This window comes from Vanellus vanellus (genome assembly GCF_965231255.1).
Source record: "Vanellus vanellus genome assembly, chromosome: 7".
Classification (NCBI taxonomy): domain Eukaryota; kingdom Metazoa; phylum Chordata; class Aves; order Charadriiformes; family Charadriidae; genus Vanellus; species Vanellus vanellus.
In genome coordinates, this window is record NC_138912.1 from 39,310,011 (window position 1) to 39,325,986 (window position 15,976).

Consider the following 15,976-nt stretch of genomic DNA (forward strand, 5'->3'; position numbering starts at 1 on the left):
CCTGTTCAATATATTTATCAATGACCTGGATGAAGGGATAGAGTGTACCATCAGCAAGTTTGCTGATGACACTAAACTGGGAGGAGTGGCTGACACGCCAGAAGGCTGTGCCACCTTATAGTGTGACCTGGACAGGCTGGAGAGTTGGGCAGAGAGAAACCTTATGAAATTCAACAAGAGCAAGTGTAGGGTACTGCATCTGGGGAGGAATAACCCCACGCATCAGTACAGGTTGGGGGCTGACCTCCTGGAGAGCAGCTCTGTGGAAAGGGACCTGGGAGTCCTGGTGGACAACAGGATGACCATGAGCCAGCAATGTGCCCTGGTGGCCAAGAAGGCGAATGGCATCCTGGGGTGCATCAAGAAGAGTGTGGCTAGCAGGTCGAGGGAGGTCATCCTCCCCCTCTACTCTGCCTTGGTGAGGCCACATCTGGAGTACTGTGCCCAGTGCTGGGCTCCCCAGTTCAAGAAGGACAGGGAACTGCTGGAGAGGGTCCAGCAAAGGGCTACAAAGATGATTAGGGGATTAGAACATCTCTCCTCTGAGGAAAGGCTAAGGTACTTGGGTCTTTTTAGTCTAGAGAAAAGAAGATTGAGGGGGGGGTCTTATTAATGCTTACAAATCCTTAAAGGGAGGATTCCAGGGGGATGGGAACAGTCTTTTTTCAGTGGTGCCTAGTGATAGGACAAGAGGTAATGGGCACAAATTTGAACATAGGAAGTTCCATCTAAACATGAGGAGGAACTTCTTTTGTGTGAGGGTGTCAGAGCACTGGCACAGGCTGCCCAGAGAGGTTGTGGAGTCTCCCACTCTGGAGATGTTCCAAACCCGCCTGGATGCCGTCCTGTGCAACCTGCTCTAGGTGACCCTGCTCTGGCAGGGGGGTTGGACTAGATGATCTCCAGAGGTCCCTTCCAACCCTGACCATTCTGTGATTCTGTAATTAACCTCCAGCCATTCTCATACTCATGTTTGCTCAGGTAAAACCCAGCAGGCTTTTCTGTCTCACTGCTCCAGTTTTCCAGCGTAAGGAGTTTCCTTTGTTGTGTCTCTTCTCTGATGTTTTATACCTGTGAGGTATATGATTTTGTTTCTGTTCAGATTTATATTTCTGAATAGACTGGCAGCTGTCTGTAGAGATTTTTACCACATCGCTCATCCAGATTACAGTTGAGATTAATAATCTAAATAGAAACCAAAGTGATGTAAAGAAAGTGGTAAACCTGCTCTAAGTGGTTTAGTGGACTATTTGTTATCAGTTGTTGGTCCAAGTCCTGGTAGACTGGTGTCCAAATACTAAAGTAGAGCAAAAGATGTTCTGTTTGGTGGTAAATATAACTCAGGCTATGGGACTTTAAAACCATCTCTGGACAAAGTTGTCTTGCTCTTACGAGCCCTGACCCAGTTCAGCATAGCTGTTTGGCAGAGCATTCAGCTCTTACGGAGCAATGTTATTTTCTGTACCACTCTGAAGAGCTGCAACACGGTATTTACTTTCATGATAACAGCAAAACTCCTCGCTTAGGTGCTGATGATTGAAAGATTAAACTGGACAGTAGTGGCATTACCAGGACTACTAAGGAGAGTTTCTCTCATACAGTCCCTTGTTGCCATAGGCATTAATTGAGAATGGTAGAGAAGTAAGAGATTCTAGGACCACACCAGGGAATCTTCTTTTTTCACTGAGATTATAATGTTGGTACCAAATTACTCTCTTTCACTTTGACACAGTGCAGTCTAAGGAATGATTTTGGAATGCTCTTACATGAGCAAACAGGCAGAAAATGCAGAGGAAACAAGCTGTAGAAAAAGTATTTTTTTATTCAGGCAATGTCTATAAAGTCATTGCATAATTAGCTAGATTACTCTCCCAGGTTTGTTTTATTTTTCTTACAGGAAGATAAATTGTCTACTTATGCTACGAGGAGCCCCCTCATAACTCACATTAGCCTAGAAAGGCTTTAATTTCCCTTCTGGCTCACTTAATGTTCTCTGTCCTGTCCCTTTCCCATGTTACGGCACAGTCATTAGTTTCCATAACTCTCCTTAGGCCAGCGTCTTCACCCATTTCCTTTGCTCTTTGCTTATTTTCTGTGACAGTCCGTTCTGCAAAAGCTCAGCAAACCTCCTTCAGGAGCTGGGCAGCCACGAGATCTACCGAGCGCTGCACGTTTGCAAGTCTCTGGGCTGATCTATCAGAGTCAAGAACTATAGCAAGATTAAGTGCTTTGTGCAAACACCTGAGCTGGGATTACCCTAGCTCTTTGGTGCTTATTAAATATTATAGTAAACAGATGTTGTTGAAATTATTTCAGAGAGTAACAAAGGGGAGAGCTGTAATATTCTTGTGGATTTTCAAACTGGTTTTCCTTCTGTCTTCTTCCTTGCTTTTGTTAATATTAACATTTAATTCAAACCAACTATGTAACTGCTCTTTTATGTTCTTTTTCTCAGCACTTTCTAAATACCTGATTGTTTAGAAATTAAATATTTACTCTTTTGGGGAGGTTACAAACTTTGGAACGGTTTCCAAAATTGATTACTGTTTTTCTTCCTGAACATGACTTTAAACGTTGAAGACCACAGCCTTCAGCTGTCAAGTTTATCTATCCTTTACCTTCAACATAGAATCTAATATACTGATTTTTCATTCAAGTTTAAGGAGCCAGCATTTAAAAAATATTTCTTTGGATATTAGAGTAAATAACTGAGACGGGAACCAAGTTACTTAGTGATCAGACAGCATGAAATCTGGATTAGCAAACTGCTAGTTCTAGAACGAGAAGAGATGCGATATTTACCATTTTCCTAATTGCTGTCTTTTAGTGTTTCACCACATTCACTCGCAACACAGCATGCTTCAGTTTGTTACTGAGGGAAGCATAATGACAAACTAGCTGTTATTAGATTCTTCCTGATGATACTCTGTTGAAATCAGTATAGTAGCAACAGGGACAAATATGGCTCAGTGGGAGAGAGAAGGAAAATTGCTTTTCCCAAGAACATGTCTCTGCTAATGCAAAATTCTAAACTCTGGAAAAGTGTCTCTCTTCTTCTCTTTTTGTCAAGTTAAAAATTGTTCTCCTTATTTGTGATGCTTCAGTTAAATTATGTACACATTTATCTTCTCCACTTACTTACTCTAAGCAGGCTTTAACTCACTGTTTAATATATTCAGTGGCATTCTTTTTTTGAGTTGCACATCGAGCTCTTGCTCAGCTTTTCTGAGTGAGACGTTTTCCAGCACGTAACAAAAAGACAATCCCTGCTGCAGCCAGACTTTATGTATCCCTTAAATTACCCAGAATTTTCTATGTAGTTTCTTTGTGTGTGTATTTGCCTTTAAGCAGCTAATGGCAGAACTCTTGTTCAGCCTTTGCACGAGTATTACAGCATTGCCTCTGGACTCTGGCTCAGACTGAGATCCTGCTAAACAAGGCGGTGCCAGTACATAGGAAAGACAAGTGGTTTGCAAGGAAGGCTGCTGTACAGTAAGTATCGCTGCTCTGCCCTGACAACTGTATCAGGGCAGAACACAAAGGAGGGAGGTTCACGGATGAAAAGTGGAACCGCTGAACTTCACACCTTTTCTGCTTTTTTGGGTTTTTTGCTGACCAACCAGATACAGGATTTCCAGCATGACGTATTAACTGCCTTTTTTGCTCCAGCATCTCTTGTGCAAGACAACATTGCCTTAGTCACTGGGTTCTGGGGATTTAAATGGCAAGCTTTGTCAGCATGGAGATCGCATGCTTATGTGGGATTTCCTGTGATCCCTCCTTTTCAGTTCATGTTATCAGACATCGCAGAAGAGGCTACTGCTCCCTTAGTCTCGCTCAATAGCTGTTATATCTCACTCCTGTTAAGAGCAAAACATTCCAAAACCTTGAACCTGGGACCAGACCTTCTTAGAAACATTTTTAAACTAGCTATTTAGACACCTCGCTACTGCATAATGATGCCAGAGAAACCTCTTTTCCCTTTTTAAACATGGTGACTGTGGTTTTTATCCACAAAACTAAAAGTACAATTGACATTATGTGAAAGGAAGCCTTGTGTATGCATATCCAGTGTGTGACACCTCGTCAATCGAACCACAAATTAGATTGTTGTTCAAATTGTCTTCAGTGAAGACAAAATGAAGAGCAATTTTGCTGGTTAGGATAGAGAACATTTTTTGAAAACACCAGTTTAACTTTATTTTAGTACCTGGAATAGCTGCAAATACTTTCACTTCTTAACCACATTCCGAGTTTATTTCATGTAATTTTTCTCATGTAAATGCTTAAGAATGGTTCATGTTCTTTTGATGGATATATAGTTATTTTTTGAAATGATGCACAGGCAGTCATTGGTGCTGCTTCACATGCAGTAGCAGTGTACAGTGAAGATGAGGATCTGAGTTAACCCAGCAGGTAGTCAAAAAGAGGAGACTGGTGGCAGTGAGCTTAGATCCTACAGAAGGGAGCAACTGTTGTCATGTTCTACCCAATACACAATCACTACAAACAGACAGATTCTGGAAAGCAGTTTCGCCTCTGCATGTTTGAAGAGGTTTGTTACTGCTGTGGTCTCTGATAAGATCAGAGAGAAGGAAAAAGGTCAGTAACCAAGGAGAGGGAAGAGACAGGGAATAGGAATGAGAAGAAATACTGAGATAATAAAGTAAGCTGCAGTAGGGCATAGGTTGATCAGAAGACAGGCACCAGCGTAGCTGGGGGCAGGCATTGGTTTTCATATTGACTGGTCAGGTGAACAGCCCCAGTGCCCCAGCTTCTGTAACCTGCACTGAGCAAATGATTTTACATAGATAACTCCAAGGGTTTTAGTAAAGCAGTTCATCTGAAGAGGTAGTAAAGTGCAAAGGCTAAAGAACCAGATCCAAGGTTAGCTGGGGAGTGGCATGAATTGTACCTTTCAAGCAGATAATGTAATACAGGTTTGATTTGCCCTAACCCTGAGGGCTTTCCCTGCCAGGCGTAACGTTACCTGCCCAAGAGCTGGTTGTTAACACGAGTCCTGGGTGGCTCTGCACCAAGGAGAGAGAGGTGGTAGATCCCCAAAGGGTGTGCAGGCGGGTGCAGAAGGAGCCACAGCTGGCTTCAGTGAGGGGTTTCAGGATTAACAATTCTGCAAGGCCTAAGGCAATACACCCAGGAGCTTTGAGCAACCAGCAAATGGGATTTTTTATTCTCTTTGTCATTTTCTGTAAGAAGAGAGATATTTTTGCAAAGGGAATGAGAAAGAGCACTCTGCAAGCAAACTTCTTTTTAATGTTGTGACATCATTTTAAAAAACAATGTGTTCTCACGGTTTGTTTTTTGCAAAAACAAAAAATAGCAAGTCCCAGCAATTGGCAGATCCCTGCTGTCAGTATTTGGTGACGCCAGCACTAGCTGCAGCAGATGGAGAGATGCAAACATTCTGGAAACTTGGACAAACTGATTTTCTTGAGCTTGAGAATGCAGCACTTTAAAATGCTTCTTCCTCCTCAAGTGTAAGCTTTCTTAATAAATAACACTTTCTGAGGAAAGGAAGTTGGGATGTGATGGTGCTTTTGGGACCAAGCCAGCTTTCTATCCAGCAAGCTGCTCTCTCTGTTGACGGTGGCTATTTAGGAAGCATATGCCATGAACATTGCAAAGGCGGCAGCAGAAGTCAGTTTGCTTATCGTAAAGGGAAGGAGTGTGTTTGCTTATTCTCTTGCTTTAGTAATTATAATAATTGCAGAATCTCAAAAAACATGGAGTCTGAAGCTGGATAAGCATTAGGAATTACAAAGCTGAGGATATACAAGCACAGTAGCTGGATGAGAGGCACCTACATCATCAACGAATCGCTGATATTCATGTTTTACCACCTTAATACCACTGACATTTGCTGGTGAATTTAGAGGTGTCACAGAGGTCTCACTGTACCAGCAAATGTCAAGGATGTAACCACAAACCTCTGGTGCCTCAAATTGGTACCACTTAAGGGTGAAATGAATGTTTATGAATTAACATGTAAAAGACAGCCTGAGTAGTCTCTAAAAAACACATGCTCTTAAGATCTTCCTGTAGTACCATCCTGACTTCCTGGGAAGTTGACTGTCATTTCTGTAAGATAGCAAGTATGGTGAGGGTGTCTGGAAACTCCTTCACAAAGCTTGTAGCGCTACTTCGTTTGCTCTGTAGACCCCCAAAGAGCTAACTCCAAAGCCCAGGTGATTTTTGGGTTGCTTAGGGTGACTTGTTGAGCTGGAATGGAACATAATACAGGACTAATGGAGCTTGATAGATCAGACCACTGGTTACAGGATCTGCAACGTTACGTGGAGAGTCCCCTATCACAAGGAAGCAAGGTCCTCTAATCCCAGATGTTAGCAATAGGAACAACGAGCAGAAGGTGCTCAGATCAAACTAAGGTGGAAATACATAAGATCCTACTCATCCTTACTAATTGCAAGTGGCTAATGGCACTAGTAAGACAGTATCAGCAACCTCCGTAATATATGCATGGGGTTGTCTTATTCTGTGCTGTGCAATCCACTGGCTCATCTTTCTTTGGAACATAAGTAAGTGAAGACAGAGTAAAAAATCAGAGGAAAACAAATCAGAGCTGAGAAATACTTGACTTTTCAGTCATGCCCTAACAGAAGTGATGGAAGCCCTTAAAACTCGATCACTAATAAAGCTTTTCTCCAATATCCAGGCTGTTCATTTCTCTGTGTCTGGAAAAAGTGGTAGTGGTTTTAAAATGCAGCAAAGTTTGTCTCCCCCTTTCCTCTATATCTTAATTTCCTCACCCAGCAGGGTTCTGACTCCATGAGGAAAATGAAATTCCTTGCGCTGGGTAACCAGCCAGCAGCTACAAGAGGATATGTGAAGGATGCACAGACTTATCTAGTCATTGCTTTCTCTTTGAGGGACCAGTCATGCTGCATATATATGGGGGGGGCATTATGTGTAATTTTGATATTATTGCCTAAAACTCAGTTTGGAGTTTGAATACAGGCTGAATAAAAGAAATATTTAAATGATCATTATTAAAGGAGATTGTTGCTGCTTATACAAAGCTGTTATTGCTTTCTGTTGTATAATTTATCTATGTGATGGTTCTTGTCTAAACTAAGCCATGATCCCCGCCTGTGTTTTAGTTCCCACAGACACCAGTGACAGCTGGGGAAGCTCTTCTGGTTTGTGCTGCTGTCCCTACAGCCACTCCTGAACGTGCACCGGAACAGCTGTTTGCAGGGCAACCTGAGGAACCAGACACAGGACCTGGAGAGAACCAGAAATGATCTGTCCTTTTTAAGGTTGGTTTTAACACAGAGCAGTGATGGCTAGTACTGCTGTGGGAATAATACCTGAGTTCATCGGGGTGGAATATGGACCTTTCAGTGAGCACGATACTCGCTCTTTCTATTTCTCCCTGGTTGTATTTGTGGGATTCTCATTACTGAGCTATCTGTTACATGATTCTGTATTGCAGAGAAGACGAAGAAATTATGCGTTTAAATGAAACCTACATATAGAAATAATATATGTGTATCATGCCTTTTCATTAACTTTGAAAAGCTTATTCTCTTCTTTGTTGGAGGAAACAGTGGGTTAGGCAGGATCTGTCATGAACTGCTGTATGTGAGTAAGATTGCTGTGGAGGAGCAGTGAAAGAGTTGACAGCTAATTATTATAGAGTTTTGGTGAATACTGGCCAAGGTGAATATAGCTTGATTGGATCTTGAAGCAAAAAAAAAAGGTTGTAGGTGAGCTGGCTTGATGTGTCAGGGCAGAACAGGCAAAGCCACAGTCCTAGGGCACTGTCAGTGCATTATGCTGCCAATACTTCTGTCTGCTTTGTGCTTTTCTCCTGTTCTAACCTAATGTTTTAACTTAATAGGTGCCAGTGACGAGTACTGTGGGAAGTCTGTGCTGAGACTTCCTCTGTTTAACAGGAGGTGAGGAAGCGCATTCCCATCGTAATTGTGAATGACAACAAACTGGGGGGTGGAGAGGTTTTACATCCTTCATAGTTCTCAGGATTTGAGTGGATAAGGCCCTGAGCAGCCTGCTCTGGACCCTGAGCTGGCCTGCCTTGAGCAGGCGATTGGACTGGTGGCCTCCTTAGGTCATCTCCAACCTAAGTTATCCTATGAGCCTGTGTCTCTAGATGCAGTGCTCCTGCCTTTCTAAAAAGGCTGTTCTGTGCCCCTACAAATTTCCGCTGTTTTCCTGTGGCTCGGTGTTTTGAACTGCAGCAATGTGTCCTGTGGTGCTGAAGTCAGGAGTAAGTCGTAAAGTAGGAGTACTGAAAGGCTTTGCTTGTCTGACATGGAAAGCCAAAGCACAGCATTCAGAAAGGTATGCTCCCCAGGAGACAGGCCAAAGCTGAAATATCCTTCCTGGGTCCTTGATAAGTAGGTTTCACAGTCTCATCTGATGCTGGCATGGGTAAAAACGCATTTTTTTATTTTATCCAGGGTTATGTTCCCACAGTCAGGAGCTTTTCTTAGAGCATTTTCTGCCTCCTGCCCTCTGGGGTCTGTAGCTGCATTTTTGATGCACATAGTGTCCCCAAACACTGGAGCTGTCATGGTACAAGAATGTCAAGAGGTTTAGAGAAAATTATCACAGCCTTGTTCTCAAGGGTTTCAAAAACAGGCGGTGAGAAGAGGCAGGGCCAAGATAGCAGGAGTGAGAACCAGCACACCAACACTTGATAGATAAAAATAGATTTATGGTTTATTTTACCGAAGAGTTGGGGAACCATAGAGTATGAAGCTTGCAACTTTTTTGTGATTCTGTTCTTTAGTTTAATAGCTTCTTTGGCTTTTCCTAATGAGTTTTTCTAATTAAGATCCAGTCTTAGGCTATTTTAACTTATCTTGTAGTCTCTTGTACTATTAGGTATTCTTGGTTTTGTTTGATGTTTTCTAGTATTAATGGTGAAGGTGATGTCTCATGGTAGCAGTGAGATAAAACAGTATCAAGATCTCAATTGTTAGTTTCTTTTTTAAATACTTTGTGAATAAACATTCGTCAAGGATGGAGAAGAGCTGTACTGTGTCAGTTTCGAGCAATAAACATAAGCCGCTTTGCCTTCAGAACTTCAGCTGATGTGAATCCGTGGTGTTTATCATGTTATTGCCCTCCAGTGGGTTCTCCCCAAGACATGGGAATTGCAAACTGGACAAGGCCAGAGTTCCCCTAATCTGTCTCAAATGGCAGCTGATAGCAGGCTCTGCAGAGGGACACTGGGAAAATCTCTTACACACGGTTCTGGAAAAACATCTACCTGGAGGCTGTTTACTTCTGGTCTGAAATAGGGGGCGAGTTATTAGACAGACTAAAATGAAGGGAGCTTGTGGATAGTTGATGGTAGTGTTGTGTCTGTAGAAATGTGATGAAGAGAAGGAAAAGAAGATGGGAAGTATAATTTTGTGTTATGTGGGGAACAGAGCAGCATATCTTGGTGCCGAGCGGCAATGTTAAAAAATAAGCTACTCATATAATTCAACATCTCTAGGGAAAATATTATAGAGCGTGAAGACTTCTCAAGGCTTGGGCTAGTTTTCAGCATTGTCTTGAGTCACCATAAATACTTTGTGTCCATCTATATTAATTTAAAAATATTCTTTTTCATATTCTTGGAGAATTTGCATTGAATGGACTCCTCTGACATACATGTTCATCCTTATCTGTTTGCATGGCTTTTGGTGCGTGCAAGCAAGTTGTCTGCTGTGGCTGTATAGATTTTTATATCATCTGGAAGACTTGCTCTCTATGAGCCATGGCCCTCGGGGAGGGAACGGAGCACATGTTTGTGTAAACAGATTTGTATAGAGCTACCTCTTTCTTCTGTTGTTCAGCACTTTATCCATCTCATGTTGATAATAATGGCTGGTTTTAAAATGTTACAAGTTCACAAGCAATTAGGACAAAGTCATATCAACAAGAGTGACTTTTTTCTGTGTTACAAATTAGTTACAATTCAAACCAAAAACCACCAGAGAGAATTGAAAGTGTTGGGAACGTGATTCTGGTTGCTCTTCTTCAAAGCTATTATGAAGTCTGGTTTATTTCAACTGTTGAGTGTGGTAGGACTGTTTACCAGTGGCAGAATCACAAGCAAAATGAGCTTCTAAAAATGCTGATTTTAAATGCATGCAGTAATTAGGAGAACAGGGAACTCTTGGGCAGATAACAAATCATGGCACATCCATTATTTCACACCTATTTGGTGAGGTACTAATGAGATCTGAACACTGCACAGGTCTGGTTCTGGCCTCTGCACCAAGTCAGACAAACACTTCAGAAACATTTATACAGTAGCTATTTTAGTTCTCTGTGATATCAGTTACTCTTTTAATAATGCATCTTTATGTTTATTGTACTGGATAGCAGACTTGCTTCTGCATGCAGAATCTTTTCTCTTGCTGTTTTTTCTGTCGGCAGGCCAACTTATCTGGTGCTAGTACATCACCAGCCACCTGCTGTGGGCTATGTATCTGTTTTCTTAATTGCAATGAAATCATTTATGCCAAATAATGCCACATTACAACAGCATAATTTAATTTGGAGGTGTTCATTATAGTTCTATTACCCTTCGGCTTTGGCACCCTCCCAGAAAAGGACCCGTGAGTAGCAGGTTAGACAGTTTCCTGAAGTGATAAAAATGCACCCCACACAGCTCACTGCCAGGTCTTTTCTGCTGTAGAATTCTGGCATAATTGCGTTTCTTGGGTTCCACTTGTGTCATGCTAAAAAATAATAATAATAGTGGGTTTTTTTTCTTAGACTTTTCAAGTCTAGATTACAATCTCTTGCTGTTTGAACTTAATGATGCTGTACTCTGAAAAATAAGGGGTTCTAAGATGCATTACAAACATTGCTTATGTTTAAACAGTGGAGCTTTTAACTTAAAACCTGTACAGAATTATGCACTACATTAATAGATGCCAAGGCTAGAAGAAATTCAGTGTGCCTCACAATTATTCTCTAATGAGAATAGTAATGAAAGTTGAACTTGTGAGCATTTGGCTTTTTGTAGTACTTTGAATTTAATGTACATGGTTTAAGGCATTTACTCCATTATAATTTAAGGTATTACCATGCAGAATGTAGTTTATTAACCATTCCACTGTTTCTCTTAAAGTATTTATAGTAAACTTCTTACAAGTAATCAAAAGCAGACATTGTAAAAACGAAAATCAGATTTATTGCCAAGATCGTAAATGTCAAGTATACTGTTATGCAGGCTTTGTATTACTTTAGTTGCAACTTTAAAGAACATTTTAAGTGATTGGAAAAAGGAAGTTTATTAAAGGCTCAGCAGGTCTTCTCTGCACTCTACTGTTATTAATGTAAATCATTGCATCATGTGACAGAGGAGCAGGCAACATGGCAGGAGCAGTTTTTAATCAGGTTTTCTCTGTGACTACCAATACCTTCAGGAAGAACTTAAAACATAGACCACCCTCTTTCTTCTGACAAACAAATGCAATGAGATTTCAGAAAAAAGAAAGGATAGTGCAAGCCATCCAGGGTAGTTAATTGCTGATTTTGTCTTTGAATATATCCCCATATCTTTGGGTAACAGCTGGATGGGTAAAATATACAGACAGGTTTCCCATTCACAGGCAAAATTCAGCAATGCATTTCTTCCCTATAGATAGTGTCTTCAGATGGGGAAATCTCTAGAGATCTTATCAGAGATTTTGCGCATTGTTCTTTTGGCAGTAGAGTTTTGCTCTGTCTGTGGAGAAAACATTGGCCCATACTGAGAATGGCTATTGCAGCAGTTCCTCAGAGCTGCTGAGGAGCACTCGTGAAAAGGCAAAAGCTTCACCTGCAGAAAATGTGTGATGCCCATGGACCTGAATGAACAGCTATATTTCTCCCCCCTGCCCCATACTGTAAGGATTGCAGTTTGATACAGTTGAGTGCTGTGAAGTGCATCTATGAATAAACCACACAGATCGAAACACAGTGCAGTGAACTGGAGAGCAGTCCTTTGCAAGGACTACAGGTTCGGAGAAAATGTCTGAGAGAGAGGGAGCACTGGCTGCCTAACAGAAAAGCAGTTTGTGGCATAATTTGGTAATAAGCCTTGTGATCTGCATGGGTATTAAAGGCTGTAGAAAAGAACTACGACTCTGGGAGACAAAGGCAATAGTTAGAAGGTAAGCTAAGACAGTTAAATGATTTTGGTCCATGATCTAAACTTGAATTCTGATTGGTAGATTTGATTGCTTCTGGCATGATGGAGACGTGATGAGGCCTCAGACATGACCAGAGCACAGAAGGCCCTGGGCTGAGATTCTGGTGCTGGCCTCAGCTTATCCATGTTTCATTTTACATGTCTGAGAAATGTGGATGAGGGCTGGTATCTGCTTTGCAAACTATTTTGGCACTGGTAGATTAAAAATGTCACTGAAGAAAAGGACATTGTTTTACTCTTAATATGCACTTAATGAAGCTATATAGAATGCAGAAGAAATAAGGGAACATGTTTTCCTCCATTTTTGTGGTTGTGACTTTTAAGCAGGGAAGACTTGGGATAGGTATAGAGGGACAGAGAAGTACAGTAGTACCTCTCCTGTGGACATTTTGAAATCTTTGTCTTTGAAGCTCTTTAAAACTATCACTGTCTGAGAAATGTGTATAGAGGATGCTGTTTTAAAGCTGGGAATGGACTGATGTATTCTTGAGGTTGGTTTTAGTCCAGCAGTTACATGAAATACAAAGTAAGGTAAGAAGGTAAGCTAAGGAAAACAGATAAGGTAAGGAAGAAAGAGGAAATACTTAGATTAAAGGCAAAGCTATAATTTCAAATGTTTGATTCCTATATTACTCTCTGTTTTCAAAATATTGTAGTCTATAAGATGTAAACATGATTTTAAGTGCCTTTCTGCTTTGGAAAGCTACTGATCACTTGCATTGAAGCATTAGACTCGGTTATTTCATTATCTGAGAAGCTTTATTGCCGAGAGGTGTTAACTAACACTAAGAAGTTAGCAGGGAAATCAAATTGAAGCTGGAGTGAACAGGACACATGCAAACAATACAGAATATTCAGAGCGCATTTACTATTGATTAAGCTGGTAGGAAAAGCTGCTAACAGGTCAGGGGAGTGAAATGGGTGTTTTACAGATATTTTGCCTGTTAGAGAAAAAATTCTGGCAAATGGTACATGAAGTAGTTTATGACACTGTCATGAGAAGTCCTAGTGTGCAAGCGATGGCTGACCTGCACAGCTGGGAACTCCTCCTACTTGCAAAAGCTCCAAAGCCTGACCAAACCTGTGTCTGACTTAGCAGGTCTTGCCAAGGTGTTCACTGCTTTCTCAAACACACGCAGAGCACTGCTTACAAACCAACATTGCCAGGGACTTAAATAAAACCAGCCCCGTGGAACAGATCCATTCCTGGGACACCACTTGGTTGATTTTCTAATTGGTGAATACCCATATCGGCATTTGACTGTACTTGGAGTGATGCTTAATCAGCAAGGAGGGGTTTGATTGTGGCTTTCCACAGAGTCAGCCCACACCCCACTAACTCACCTGCGTAGTCACTTTTTTAATCTCTAAATGGAAAGATATTAACAGGTTAGGTTTTAATCTGAAAAAAAAAAACCTGATTTCTTCATAATTCTACCTCTTTAAGATGATATTTAGAAGATTTAATTGCTACTCTGAAATGGAAAGCATTAAAATTTTCAGAATTGCCCTGGAATAAAACTACAGCCCTGCAGCAAGGCCTTAGCTTTGGCCCTTCCTTCTCCTTCCGTTCCTACAAGGAACTGTACTTCAGTTGAATTCTCCTTGATACTTGTCTTGCGGTGAGAAGGCTTGAAATGGCTTACTGGATTCCAGTTGTGGGAAAATGGGACAATTTGGACTTTCAGTCCTTCAAGAAGTCTGTAGCGTTTCAGCATCTCTTTTCATGTAAATTGACCTCAACTTCTGTGTGTGCTGGGGCAGTTGATGTCACACCTAACTGAAGCTGACTTCCAGTTTTCTCCTGGCTTTTCCCTGTAGGTCTGCTGACTATAGTCAAATTACCTACAAAGCGAGGTGTCAGCTGAGATAAGTAGAATTGGAAGAAAATTACTCTCGTTGTCTAAGGTACTCTGCAATATTTGCAATCTGTGGATAAGCAGCAATCAGCAAAACTCACAATAAGCGGTAAGTGCTCTAAATGTCGTAATGAGCTCAGTCATTGAAATCTGAATGCCATTTATGTTGCCCTTTGATAATAATTTGTGATTGCCACTCAAGAAAGCAATCATGTATCCAGTACAGCTAAAAATTAGATGCAGAACCCAGGCTTTCCATTACAGTCTGAACTGTTGTAAAGTATGCTAAAAGGATCTTTGACTGCATTCATGTTTGGATGGCTTACATCCATGTCACGTATTAAAAGAGAAGGGAATCTTAAATAGCAGAATTTATTTGGGGAAAATGTGTAGATTACCGGTATTCTTTGGAGAACTCTACAGATAATGTTCTAGCTCATAAAATACATATTATGATGCTGACATCTGGTCTCCTTCGTGCTCACATTCGTATGTTTTGAAGATGTTGCTAATCCAGATCTGTCATACTAAGTACCTCATTTGGGGGATTGCTTTTTTCTTCTTCTTTTTTTCCCCTTCCTCCTTTGTTTTTTTATTTATTTATGGCTGAATGCTGAGGTATTATGGCTTGATTTTCAAGACTATGACATCTTTTGTTTCCTTTCTGCCTCTGGACAGAACAATGTTTTGGTATTTCCTGATCTGCAAAATTTCTTGACAGGAAGTAATGCTATGAGACTCTTTTTAGCTGCTTTTTCTCCTTGCGTGAAAATGCCAATTTAATCACAAATGTAATATAAAACCATGTTTGATACTAATGGGCAGGTAAAAACATGGTGGTGTTGGCAGAGAGGAGAGTACATACTTTCTTCTTCAACATAAAGGAGAAAGACAGGAATAAGAGATTGGATGTAGCTCATCTAGTACATGTTCCAGTGTTAACATGAATTATGCCACTGGATATTGGTAGGTAGCACACCCTGTGCATGACACCCTAACTTGATCACATGCCACTTTATCTGGTGGTAATGATAACCAACTGGTAATTAAGCTTAGCATTTGGGGGACTTTAGTAAACTTAAGACAGAGCAAGTCCTCTAGAGAGGTGTGCAGAACCAAATTACTGCACTGATTGCTCCACAGATGCAAAGAGAGGATGTGAGCCTAACGTTCACACTGCAGAACTACCCCAGTCCCCCACAGTAAATGGCTAAATACTGTTTCCAGGCCTAAATTTAAGACTTCCTCAAAGTGTGTGCAGACAGTTTGCTCAAGTGTGTCTTCTCTAACGAGTTCCTTCTCTGTTTTTTGCATCATGCTGTGCTGGGATCTTGGAAAGAGCTATCCATCTACCCTTGACTCCTTTTATCCTGCAAGAGCACCACCACATCGACAAAGAACCTGCTGAACTGAAGAACTTGCACACTTCAATGTTGCAATACCGTGTATTCAATTCTTAGAGCCACTGTATGAAATATAGGAACATAAAGACCCACCATACAATTCATACCAACAAGATACTTAGCACAATAACCTGCGTCCAACAATAGCTGTGATTCAACAGACCCAGGATACCTGGAGTACCTTCCTAACTGTTAAGTACTTTTCGCTTAGGGGATCTCTTCTAGGGTCCTCTAACCAGTGGCTTCTTGAAATAGCCAGTGTCAGAGTGAGAAAATTCCATCTTTCCTAGTGTAACAGTTTATCAGGAGCTTTGAAAGTCCCCCAGTAGCACTGTATCTCCTGTCCTGCTGCTTCTCTCTTCCCAACTGCTCTTCATCATCAGGTAGTGGAGTTTGGCCTCTGTAAAAATTCTTTTGGGTTTTGGACTTCTTGCTGTTAGTTATCCAAGAAGAAAACTTCCCAAGATCTTGGAGAATGATTGGCAAGATGATTGTCAGCCTTGCATTGTTTG